The sequence below is a fragment of the Camelina sativa genome, chromosome 9 (genome assembly GCF_030686135.1).
Source record: "Camelina sativa cultivar CO46 ecotype springtype chromosome 9, ASM3068613v1".
Classification (NCBI taxonomy): Eukaryota; Viridiplantae; Streptophyta; class Magnoliopsida; order Brassicales; family Brassicaceae; genus Camelina; species Camelina sativa.
This window is the reverse complement of record NC_141888.1, coordinates 31,679,889-31,694,637: the sequence shown is the minus strand read 5'-3', so window position 1 is coordinate 31,694,637 and position 14,749 is coordinate 31,679,889.

Below are 14,749 nucleotides of genomic sequence, written 5' to 3'. Positions count from 1 at the left end.
CTATAGAAGAATTATCTAGAAGTTTTACACATAGCAAATTACATCTGTATTTTCTTTTTGACCAACCTTATACATTTGTATCTAAAATATAATATTGCACAAAATTTTGATCATGTTGATCAGGAAAAAGCAAAATATCTCTATTTGACTTCTTGAATTTAAATAATATGGAGTACATAAAAAATATCAGAAATAAAAATTATCATTATGAAATTTTAATTTTCTGGAAATATATTTTTTAAAAGATAAGTAAAAATAATTTATAAAAAATGAATATATATGTATCAGAGCCAAGTTTCGATCTTGGGACCTGTGGGTTATGGGCCCACCACGCTTCCGCTGCGCCACTCTGATTTACTTACGAAGATTGTGAATTTGAAATCTGAAATCTATAATTATATTTAACGATTCTTATAGAAGAATTATCTAGAAGTTTTACACATAGAAAATTACATGTGTATTTTCTTTTTGACCAACCTTATACATTTGTATCTAAAATATGATATTGCACAAAATTTTGATTATGTTGATTAGGAAAAAGCAAAATATCTTTATTTGACTTCTTGAATTTAAATAATATGGAGTACATAAAAAATATAAAAAAATAAAGTATCATTATGAAATTTTAATTTTCATGAAAATATATTTTTTAAAAGATAAGTAAAAATAATTTATAAAAAATGAATATATATGTATCAGAGCCAAGTTTCGATCTTGGGACCTGTGGGTTATGGGCCCACCACGCTTCCGCTGCGCCACTCTGATTTACTTTCGAAGATTGTGAATCTGAAATCTGAAATCTATAATTGTATTTAATGATTCTTATAGAAGAATTATCTAGAAGTTTTATACATAGCAAATTACATGTGTATTTTCTTTTTGACCAACCTTATACATTTGTATCTAAAATATGATATTGCACAAAATTTTGATCATGTTGATTAGGAAAAAGCAAAATATCTTTATTTGGCTTCTTGAATTTAAATAATATGGAGTACATAAAAAAAATATATATATCATTATGAAAATTTAATGTTCATGAAAATATATTTTTTAAAAGATAAGTAAAAATAATTTATAAAAAATGAATATATATGTATGAGAGCCAAGTTTCGATCTTGGGACCTGTGGGTTATGGGCCCACCACGCTTCCGCTGCGCCACTCTGATTTACATGTGAAGATTGTGAATCTGAAATCTGAAATCTATAATTGTATTTATTGATTCTTATAGAAGAATTATTTAGAAGTTTTACACATAGCAAATTACATGTGTATTTTCTTTTTGACTAACCTTATACGTTTTATCTTAAATATGATATTGATCAACAGGTCAATTAAAACCTAATGTGTACTCCACCACGATCTAGTGGTATCGTTGTAACACTTCAGGATCGAATCCACAGGGACCAAACAATTACACTATGAAATTATGTAGATTAAATATAGCTAAGACAAAAGAGGAAGTTTTGTGAATAAATTAACTAATCAAAAATGGAAAGTAAATAAGTTGTTTCTAAATCAAAAAGGAAATATTGGGCGCAGGGAATCAGTTAGGGAACATGACCACGAAATTAGATGATAAATTGGGATAGCATTAAACACCGTTCTTGAACTCAAATCTCGAATGTAAAACTAACCTACTGTCGCAGCATTAGCTATCTATGCAAGGAATTGATAAAACTCTAAACCGTCGTTTGAATCTAAACAATCCTAGCAAGCAATAAGTTCAAGTTTGATTATGTTCACAAGGTGCCTCAACTTCAACTGTCGTTGGCTAAGGATCACCTTGCTCACCTATGTTCTTTTCAAGCAACTCAACAACACTTTTGGTGCCCCGATGAATTAAACCTAAGATCTTAATCTAGGTGATCAATCGAGCTTAAGCATTAAGAACAACTATAGATGAAGAACAATAAGATCAATCCCTAATCTAACAAATCTAGCATCAATTAATCATAAAAACCCTTCTGAAACCCTAAACCCAACAGTGAAACTACTCAGACATGGAGAAGCAGAAACAGCAAATCAATAATGAAGAAAACATAATTGAATTGCAAAAGAATAGAAAATAGGGTTTAGAAATCTTCTCCAAAGTGTCAAGAAGGATTAGAGATCTTCTCCCTTTGCTCTCAATACAAAATAGTCTCAGAAAAATAAAGCTTATGTCTCTGGAGGCCGTGCCTCTAACTTAAATATCAAAATAAAACCCTAAAAGTCGGTTTAAAACAAAAAAGGAAAACTTGCGTCGGGGACGGGAATGGTCAATCTCGAAAGGATCAGTCGATCCGGAACGTATTTCTGCTCTCATTCCATCTGCCTTCTAGCTCGATCAGTCTTCAACCAATTGGCTCCAGATGCATGTTTTCATCCCCAAAACACTCAGATTCCTTCCAAAGTCACCTAGGACCTGTAAAGACTCACAAAGGACTAAAAGGACTCTAAAAGCACACTTGGACCTAGGAAAAGACTCAAAACAATCCTAAAAACTATGGTTAAAACCCTATAAAATACAGACACATCAGATATTGCACAAAATTTTGATCATGTTGATCAGGAAAAAGCAAAATATCTTTATTTGACTTCTTGAATTTAAATAATATGGAGTACATAAAAAATATAAAAAATAAATTATCATTATGAAGTTTTAATTTTCTTGAAAATATGTTTTTTAAAAAGTAAAAATAATTTATAAAAAATGAATATATATGTATCAGAGCCAAGTTTTGATCTTGGGACATGTGGGTTATGGCCCGCCACGATTTTGCTGTGCGACTCTGATTTACTTGCCAAGATTGTGAATATGAAATCTGAAATCGATAATTTTTTTTAACGATTCTCATAGATGAATTATCTAGAAGTTTTACATATAGCAAATTACATGTGTATTTTCTTTTTGAACAACCTTATACATTTGTATATACAATATGATATTGCACAAAATTTTGATCATGTTGATCAGGAAAAAGCAAAATATATTTATTTGACTTCTTGAATTTAAATAATATGGAGTACATAAAAAATATCAAAAAAAATAAATTTTCATGAAAATATGTTTTTTAAAAGAAAATTTAAAATGATTTATATAAAATGAATATATATATATATATATATATATATATATATATATATATATATATATATGTATCAGAGCCAAGTTTCAATCTTGGGACCTGTGAGTTATGGGCCCACCACGCTTCCGCTGCGCCACTCTGATTTACTTGCCAAGATTGGGAATCTAAAATCTAAAAATCTTTAATTGTATTTAACGATTCTTATAGAAGAATTATCTAGAAGTTTTACACATAGCAAATTACATGTATATTTTCTTTTTGAACAACCTTATATATTTGTATCTAAAATATGATATTGCACAAAATTTTGATCATGTTGATTAGGAAAAAGCAAAAAAAAAAAAAAAAAGACATAAGGAATATTTATATATTAAATACTAATTTGCAAACTACGATACTCATGTGGTCTGGAGATGTTATCTTCAAGGAGACATTAAGTTAGAGACTCATTCAATCTGTTAAAACATTAGATCACCTTCATCTGTGAAAATCAATACTAATAAAAAGTAGGAGCTATAAGCTCTTAAAGGCGTCCACATAGAATTTTAAACCTCCAATTGTAATAAGACATGTCACTTATTAACATTTTTAAAAATTTCCAGAATTTGCTATATTAAGAATTATTTTAAAACAACCTATCAGGATTTGACATGTCATTCATTAACATTTTTTAAAATTTCCAGAACTTTTTAGAAAAAGGAAAATTTTAAATTTATGGAAATAAAAAAACTATGCACAATATCCCACATCGGCTAGAAAAGTTTTAGACAATGGTTCAGAACCAGTATAAATAAGATTAATATGCTTCCCAACAACGAATGAGCAGGAAAGCTTGATTAATCAAGCGTCCAAGTTTAAAAATTATTCGGTTTGATCGGTTATTTATTTGATCAAATTAAAACTTTAAAAAGTTTCAAAAAATTATTATAATTTTTAAAAAATTTAAAAGTTTAAATATTATAAATATTGAAACTTTTAAAAGTTCTTAGCTTTTAAAAAGTTTTTAAATATTTTAATTTTTAAATTATAAAAGTTTAAAATATTATAAATATTGAAACTTTTTAAAAGGTTCAAATTTTATATTTCGAAACCTTTTAAAAGTTTAAAATACTATAAATATTGATGTCAAACATAAATTATCTTATTTATCTACGTTTGTACTTTTTATTTCTTATGAGCTATAAAACATATTTTTGTGTATGATTTTATAGATGAGTTGATATTCTTTCATTAATTTTTTATTTTTGGGTCTAAGGAAGAAGGATTGACATCGCAAGACCTTGATTTGATGTTTGAGTCAAGTTTTGGAGTTTAAAGAAGAAAGATGGACGACAAACACACATGTTTTATTAGCTATACATAGGCATGACCAGGGTTACGGTTGTCACGGTTATGATTAGAAATTTTGTTTAACCTTAACTTTAACCGTTTAATAAACAGTTAAACGGTTTCGTTTAAATACAGTTCCAGTTCAAGCTGTTACGGTTATATACGGTTACGGTTATATACGGTTACGGTTATTTGAGAATATGATACAGTTGATATTATTTGATGATATAACATAACTGATATTATTTATTTATAATTAATATGTTCTTATAGTGTACTCATATTTCTATATATCATATAATTCATATTAAATAAATTATTATTAGTATATTTTATTAAGTAAGGATTTTGGTTAAAGAAGATTCTAAACGTGTGGATCTAAAACCATATAAGTATATGAATAAAATTATCAATAATTAGATGCTTGTGTTGACTATGCTGCTCTTCATGAATTTCACAAATTTTATGAGAAAATAAATAATTTGTTTTTGGAGTTTGATGGGTTAACAAGTTGTGTGGTAGTCTAAAAAAAAAGTTTTTCTTTTTATTCAACCAAACATTAATAATTAAAAGAGTACTCCTAGATTGGTTGCCCAAACAGGAGGATAACAATGTGAAGAATGTGAAAAAGTTGACGAGGAAGAAGAAGAAAAAGAGTATAACAAAAAACCAAATGGTAAAAGTAACAATAAAAATTACCACAAATTTTGACAATGAAAATGATAATAGTAATTAAATTTTGTTTATAAGATAATATTTTATTACCGTCATCAATCATATATAATTTTCATCAAAATATATCTAATAAACCCACGTAGCATGGGTTCAAAACCTAGTATATCATCTAAGTTTCTTAATAATAAAGAAGTACGTACAATTTTAAATTTAATTTAGTTTAAAAAAAAAAAACTTTAAACAAAAAGTTAATCTTCAAATGAAGGAAACAACAGTTCCTCAATAAGTTCTAACATTGTAGTTTCTTGTATGAAAATATTTGATGTGTTTCTCTATTTTTTTTTTTAAATAAGCGATATACTTCTTAGAACCGCGCCGATGCATGGAGGTGACTTACGCATATACTCCATATTTGATGTGTTTCTCTTAAACTCACTAAAAAGACTAAAAGAGAATTTAGCGTGTCGCGTCATGCATAAAACTTTTTGTCTCTAAGGAATGCATGTCGTCTCACTTGATTGAAAATGGTATTTCACTGTAAAATGAATTCATGGGAGTTTGTGGAGATAAAAGCTACCTCTTAAGGTATCAATAGAAACAATTTTGCTTCAAAACATATATACAGAAGACATGATCATGGTTGTTGATAATAAGTTTGACAATCCAATGTCATTATCACTAAGTTTTGTTTTCCAGCTTTTCTTGCCAAAGGAGAAGATTGTCCAATATAATGCCATCAACGGGAGTGAGATGAATAAAATTGTGAAATAGGGAACTTTTTAACAGGGATATGATTCCTTTTTAACTGTTATTATTATCATTCTGAAGCAAGATGTCATTGCAGTTTTATAGTTATCCTCACATCTATCATGATTCATGACCATCACATCACCTAACAATTTTCTTTAGTAAACCCATCTAAAACAAACAAGGAATCTGGAGAAATGAAGATATATCTGTATTTTAGAGTAATAAAAACATTGAACGACATATCAATGAACTCGAATGTAGAGAGTAACCGACGACATAACTTGAATGTAGAGAGTGACCGAACCACTATTAAAAAAAAAAAACTACTTAACAAAATTCTAACCAACTATACAACTACATCATTTTGCTTCTTGTATACCCAGTTATGTCTCATAGCCATGCTGTTGATTACAACAAAAGGTTCTTACTTTTTTATCTTTTACATATTTTAATGTTTCGCTGTTTGCGTTTTAATCCCTTCTAGACATATCTGGTTGGTGTGGTTTTTTTTTTTTTTTTTAAGTACATATGAATTTGATAGTATTTAGTATTTTCTTGCAGTTGTTTTACATAAAATGAAAAAGATACCATAATTTTTTAACAGAATAAAGCATTAGACATTTTCCATTGAAAAAGAAAATATTACATGCATTTTGACATTGATCGAGATCTTACATCGAATAAAAAAAGGTTGACCCATGGTGGAAAAAGAAAATATAAGTGGCTGAAATCCTTTTAATAGGGATCAGTGGAGAAAAGAAAGCTTTAACAGTGAATATCATTATCTATTAATTACTTTATAGTTAAAAGTTAGCATTTTCCCAATAACAGGAAGACAAATCATTGTATTGGAAGTCTCTTTTACACTTTCACAAAGCATCGAATAATTAGAAGAAATTTGGTACCAATGGTCACATATTTTCATTTTAAATACAGCAAACGTAGCTTTATAATTTATAGTAACTCTTTCGTTACTCTGTCCCAAATGGAATCTAGTTTTTTTTTTTTTTTTTTTTTTTTTTTTTTTTTTTTTAATCTAGTTTTTTCTTTTCTGCTGCATTTGATAGTGTTTCAAACTATTTTTGCAAACAAGTTTTATTATACGGAGGAAGTTGGAAAATTAAACAGAGACATAATAATAGAACTATATAGTACGCACACTATATAGTACTAGCTACTTTATCAATCAATTGAATGCTTTTTTATTTTATTCCCTATATAGTGTATATACGATTAGTTGTCGTTTCTTAAAACTAATAAAAATTCTGCGAAATATTCGATTTAATTTCTTCCTTTTCGAAAACGAGCTTGTAGTCTCTATAGTCAGAAAAGGATATTTTTGATCAAGAAAGCATTGTATTTCACCCATTTTTCATGGTTATAGTTAACACTTAACACTAATACTCTTAATTATAGTATTTCTAATCTTGATTTCAACACAAATGATAAAGTTAAAATGGACCGGATCTCATTTACTGGATCCAAGCACTTCGTGATCTGTGACTTGGACTAAGTTGGTTAATATACATAAGTCCAGTAATCTGTTGACATGTTTCTATAAAGAACATTATTCAGGGTGTATAATTTTTCATGGAATGTATTATTTGTTTTAGAGAAAAAAAAAATATTTCTTACAAGCAATAGAAACAAAAAAAGAACGAAAAAATTAACAGATGGCAAAAATGTTAGGGAAGAAAGAAGGGAACAAAATTAACTAGTCTTTCTTTTTTGGTTGTTGATACGAAAAGAATAAGAGGTTGTTTTTTTTACTTGGCAATTGGCATGTATCATCAATCTTTGAAACTTACTTGTAGGAACAAAGTTTTTCTAACTTGATCGACCCACGAAGAATCTCCTACCGGTGCAGCCTCTGGTTATGAAAACCGTCTGACCGATCGAAGTACGTAGAAGCTACCAAAGGATGAATCCAAAGAGATCGCATGATCCGGAAAAGAAAGCAAAGTTTTGGGGTTTGTTTTTTTCCCCATCTTTCAATGAAGAAGAAAAAAAAAACAATTCTTAGGGAATATAAATCAGCTTAATTAGGATCAATGCGATCCCTTTGGATCCTTTCTCTAGTTGCTGTGAAGAACTCTCTCTCTCTCTCTCTCTCTCTCTCTCTTTCAAGGTGGGAGCAATGTTATTTTTCTCGAAGGCCATTGATATAAAAGATGGCCATGTTCCTCTTCTTGTTAAATAAATACACTTATTTTTTTACAGCAAAATACATCTTTAAATTTCCACCTTCTTTAAACTCTTTTTTTATATATATAATTTTATTATTTCCACTTTAAGTGTTTTACTTTATATTTGACTTGAAGGAGTAAACAAGACGTCTACGCTTTAGACGATTTCTTGTGGCCTTATTTTAGCCTTAACACTTGATTTATATATTCTTCACTTCTTTCATTTTTTTTTACACCTCTTTATAAACCAAATATAATTCTCTAACATCATTCATGGACTTAAGTACATTTGATATTCAAAAACTTATTGAAAAGTCGAACTACGTACTGATCACCTAATATGAAGCTTATACAAACTAAAAGACGCTATTGATACCAGATATCTATATCCAGTGGCTTCATATTGGAGGTGAAATTAATTTTGTGGGTCACATAAGCTTCAACAACTCGTGCACATCCATCTAACAAATTTTGAATTATGTAAACTTTGATGCATATTTATATAGGTCGTCATAACTTACTTTTTGTTACAATTACAATGACACTGGTGAAAGAGAAAATGAAATATGGAGACAGTGCACACTAACCACAAATTTACAACATTATGCAATGGTTTTCATTTAATATCCCTTACCGTTATGGTAAGACACTAAGACGTGTACGTTCACATTGTTACTGATCAATAAACCATGCATTAAGTCCCATAGATTGTACCAAAGCAATAAATAAATAAAGTGTTTTTTGCTCTCTAATTTGTACTGCTACCGCTTAGGAGTGGACATAGATTATAATCTTATACTATCAAGTATCCTAATATTTTTTGAATATATGTATCATTTTTTCTGATATCAATAGTATGAAAGATCAGACATACGGAAAACTTAATTTCAAAATTTTCATACGTTGCAGAAACTTAGGATGGTAATCAATTAATTAATAATTTGTTTGTGCGTTTAAAATAAGTATAATTTTAAGTTAAGAGTATACTTTCCACTTTTTAGCATATGGTGCTAATTAATATTCAAGTATAGCTTTAGAGAAAATAGAATTACTTAAGCTTTAAATTTTAAAAACCTTTCGCAAACAACCCAGACAAACTATTCCATCTTAGATATTCCCCACAAGTTGGGTGGCACTATTAATTATCTTTTTGTCGTTTTATCATCTTTTTAATTTGTTCTTAGCTTATTTTTTTTATTCGAAAGTTTAATTTTCTTTGTGGTCCATCCCATGTTCCCTTTCGCTTTTGGCACCAAACATTTCCTATAGACACTTCAAATATTTGTTTAGGTTTTTTGAAATTAATTATGCAACAAATTAGTTATATATCTTTTTATTTCTTTTCTAAGAAAAAATGTGAGTAATAGTTCCAAGGATAAATCATTTTCTTGTAAAATGTCTAATACATAGCCACAGATGCAATCATAGGATCAGATTGAAGTCAAAGATATGGTCATATGATTGACACCTAATAAAGAATCATTATATTAATGGATCCAATGCTTCTTCATCTTCTTACATATCCTATAGTTGTATATTTCGTAATACTATCAAAGATGCTCATTATGCAACTCAATAATTTAAATTAGCTCATAGACATCACATGTTTTCCATATTTTTCCTTCAAAAAAAATAACCATCACATGCAAAGCATCACATTATATTCTTTATTTCCTAAAAATAACAATTTGGCAAAACAGTAACCAAAAGTCTAAAACTCTGTATTATTGGCGTTATGTAATAAAAACATGATGCTATGTGTTTCCAAATGAATCAATCCACAGAGTGGTTTACTGTAACTATCAAGGATAATAATTTCATAAGAAATATTAATATATATTTTTCAAAATTTCCAAAACGTGAGCAATCTTTAAACATGCCATCACTGCTTGGCTTGGCCAGGAGAAGAAAAAGGAGAGAAAAAGAGCATGAGCATGTGGCCTACTGTGTTTCCCTCTATGTGATTAAATTTTAAAATCTTTTGATAAAATAAAATTATGTAAATATATATATATATAGGTGGGAAAACAAAGAATCTACAATAAATCAGTGCACATGGAGCGTCTATTCTACATAAGGGAGGTATTCAATTTCATACCAGACAAGGATAATCTTTGGCTTTTCCATCTGTTCGAACATGACTCGAGTTACAGCATCTTATTGTACGTATAACTGTGTATATATAGTAATAATGAAAACATATTATTATTGTTGGATCTTTAACTTATTCAGAAATATAAGTATTAATTTAGTTAGAGAGACGTGAGAGTTGGAATAGAGAATGATGAGGCTTTCAAGATTGTAACTAAGATTGTGGCAGTCTTCTCAATCACATGATTTGTGTTTGTGCTTTTGTGACTACTACTAACTACTAAGTACCTTTTTTACCTTTGTCAGGTAAAGATATTCTTTTTAATCAGTAAAAAATTTCAGCAAAATCCACTATGTCAATTATTAATGGACCTTCAAGGCATAGACTAAAAGGGCCTAAAAATTGTTTACAGGTAACTTACTTATAAATTAGTAGTACTTCCTTGTGTCATCATCATCATCAAGCCTAATAATCATCATGCCAACCCATAAGGATTCGGAAAATAAAAACTCATAAAGCATTTGGTCATAGCGTGAACCTGAAAGCAATCATGAAGATATCCATAAATTGTTAAATTTCATAATTTTGGAATAGAAATTGGTAAGCATATACCAATGCATCATAATTGCATAAGTACGAAAAAATTGTTAGTAAACCACGAAAATATGTGTTGTGCTTTTGCGTTGCTATCAATTTTCTTACATAACACACATATACATATTAAAATGTCATAATATATGAATGAGGTATATATGAATATCATAATGTGTATGTATTTGGAGTCGCACGTATGGATGTAGAGCATATGGTAGGGTAAAATGGGGATGCATGGTCTGTATTTGTAGAGAAATTAAATCATGAAAGTGAGATATACACATAAGACAGCAAAACAAAAGTGGGTCACTTGGAAAAGATCCCAACGTAGAGAACATAATATTAGATGTCTCTTCTTTGTTAGAAACCAGCCCCAGTTCCGCACACCTCTTTGTCGTTCTTCTCATCACCTTATTTCGTACTCACAACCGCATCATCACAACTCAATATATGTATATATTTTAACTTTGATATACTAAAAACTTTATTATATACATATAGGTAAATTGGTTTTAACACACTTGCATTGTTTGTAGGCTAACAAGTTTGTTGAACTTTGGATTTTGTTAATAAGAAACCACAGAATATTGATGAAAATAATATTGACTCAAGTTTATCTTGATCAGTTATGTGGTTTTATTTAATTATATAGTCTGATTATGCTATATAACTACTTGGGTTTCTTTTTACATATTTGAAATATATATATCGCATAATACACACATGGAATGTATATATATGTAATATATATTCTAACTATATCTTTTTATATAAATGGGCACATCCATATTGAAGAGTTTTGAGTGGAGAAACGAAAGAAGGACAAGTTGAATAAGAAGGCACCAACTCTAATGGACCTACTTGCTTTGCATCTATGCTTCCCGCTTTCAATTCTCAAGTCGTGTTAATTTACAAGGCATTGCGTCACTGCACAATTTCCTCTTCAATCAGGTTTATCTTTTTATTAATTTGGCAAGAGAAAATATTTATATGTCGAATAAAAAAAAAGAGGGGTTATTTTCAAGTAGTCAACTATTCGAATAACAATAATTAATGAAATTCATAAATGCGTAAATGAATCTCAGCGTAATTAGAATCTATAAAGATATATGATCGGAACTAACCAAGATTATAAGACTGAGAATTATTGACCACCCGGGAAAGAATATATATATATATATATATATATATATATATATGTATATATATATATAATGCAGCTGTATATGTACCAAAATGTGTGTTGGTTAGAAAAGGAGCTAGTGAGGGAAAAGGCTTTTAGTCAGAAACGGAATGTATCATTCAAAAGTTAGCTATGAATTCGACGGGGACCAGTTCAATATTTACTTTCCGACTCAACTATATGAACAACAATGAGTCCACAATGTTGCTACCATAGCGCTATGTCGGGGTTCGAGATTGATTCTATATGGTAATTATTAATTCACATAAAGGCTTAGTTTACATAATCAATCAATCTCTTTTTTTTTTGGCTGTGGAATTTCTCACTATCACAATTCACAACTCAAGTTTATATTACTAGTATTCTTTTTTTTTTTCCTTAAAATGATTATAAACCTAAAACGCAAGTGTCAAGAGTTGATAAGAAGTTATTAATAGCACGTGGCAACATTAACTTAGTGTCCAATAAATAGAAGACAATGTCGTTGTCTTTCCCAATTCCATTGTCCTAATTTTAGGGCAAGAGTATGTATGACTCGATCGATGCTCGCGTCGTTTTCTCTTAGGTCTAATTTCAATTATTGACTTGTCTGTTACGTAACTTTCGTTCCCACTAAACTAAACTAACCAAATTATAAGATAATGATTAACGAATTTCTTATTAATGAAAAATATTAATATATCCAAATTCTATATTTAAGATTCCATTTTTATTATATATATGAAGTATTAGCTATCGAAAAAAGGTCCCAGAAACATAAAGCATAAAATGCCTCACCGTCGTTGTCACCTTTGTCTCGTCACTGGGACTGCGTCGATTAGACGTCTCCATCACACTTCGAGTTCATATTCCTCGTGCTATACCACGAGGTACGTCTGACTTATTATATCATCAACGGTATTAAGTGTAAGTAGTTTGGAAGACTGATTTATTATGATTAAGGATTTAAAATTTAAAGTGGTGAAGCAATTTAGTATAGAGTGTTTGATGAAGATAATGACGTAGAGCGTAAGGAAGAATAGACAGGATATCCATATATAGTTTGACTGCTAATGCTAATTTTTATCGGTTCAAGTGTCTTTAAAAAAAGACCAAGAACAATAACATATAATGGACATGCAATGCAAGAACGCGTCACAATATGCATAAATCAATGTTGGAAAAATAAATTAGCAGAAAATTGAGAGACTCAAAAAGCCAAAGTTAACAGAATATAGAGGCATGACACTGGTGGAAACAGAAATAAGTATAGAATATGAAGAAGAGAGATCAGTGCATACACACAATGAAGTCCAAAACTCCAAATAAGCATCTTTGATCAGTACGTTTTAAATTTTTAATCAAATGTTCCCATCAGTTTAATCAATCTTCAATTGCTACAACACCAAACAAGTTTAAAACAGTATTATATTAGCAAAGCCCAAACCCCCTATTTGAGCCTTGGCTCGTTTAAGTGTATTTTGACTTTATTATAATAGGCCTATAATATATTTTCATCAAATCAAAGCTGGGAAAACTTCAAAGCGTTATTCGATTTTGAAAATCCAATCAGATATAGGGTCTGGAAGCAACTAAACAGCTCGTTTGCAAACGAACCGCTTTAATGATCACCAATCAATAAATCGTTAGAAGAAAGCGGTTGAATATCATGGTTAGAGCAAACGGTTGAAAAATATGGTTAAAATCTCTTTTTGGTGGTTGCAAATACCAATTCTAACTACTAACAAAAATCAAATTTGCATTAGAACCTTTTTTTGTATTATAAAGAGGTTGCACAGTTTTTTTGTCCACAAAGTTTGCATAGTTTATAATTTTATATGTTTTTGCTTTTTGACTTATTAACTTTTCTAAAAAAAAAACATATTGAGAAGAAATAGCAACACATATTAAGTCAAGATTATTATTTGAATAGTAACTTGCTTTTTTTTATTAGAGATTATGATTTTTTAATATCATATAATAAAGATTAAAAATTAAACATTTGATAATTTTGTTTATATCACATTTGATAATTTCCTTAATATCATTTAAATATATTAATATTTTATATTATGAATTAGATAAGAAATTATTATTCCATTTTTTCATCTTTTAACTAAACAAATATCAATTTTTATAATTTATTATTACTTATACTATTCAACCGCTACAATGTTACCAATCAAGCTAAATACTCAACCGGTTTCTTTTACAGTACGATATTTTCCATCAGCTATTTTTAATCGCTTTTTTGTTAACCACCTTCTCTACAACCGCTAAAATTTTTTTAACCGCCTCTTTTAGACGTGGTTACCAATTAGAACTATATACTCTTACAACATCTCGTTGACTATAAGAGATATCAAAGCTCAAATGCTCAATCAGATGATTATATTATGGCACTTGAGCGCGTTCTAAAAGCATGATCATCTAGTAATTGATAAATGATCATTAAAAATACACAACATTGAATTGTTCATATAGTATATCAATCACTTTCAGTCTTTCAGCTAGATTCAACACTTAAACCACCAACAACGTGTTTTCCTTACTAACTTAAAAGGTCAGATCATCTTTAAATCCACACGCTAATATCTTTTTAATTTAGCATAGATTTTTTTTTCATTTTTTCCATTTTTTTTTTCAAAACCATTTATATCTTTTCTAACTTAAATTAATTTTATGTTTATCACTTACAAACCACCACACCTACGCAATAATTTTTTTGAATTACATAAAGCTTAGGAAAAAAGATGGCTAGCTACATGAAGTATAGTTGAATACATGGTCACACATACCAACTATATTATTGTATACTCAACTACACAAAGTATATGTATTATATGGCCACATGCATGAACTATATGACGTCATGTGTTCAACACCATA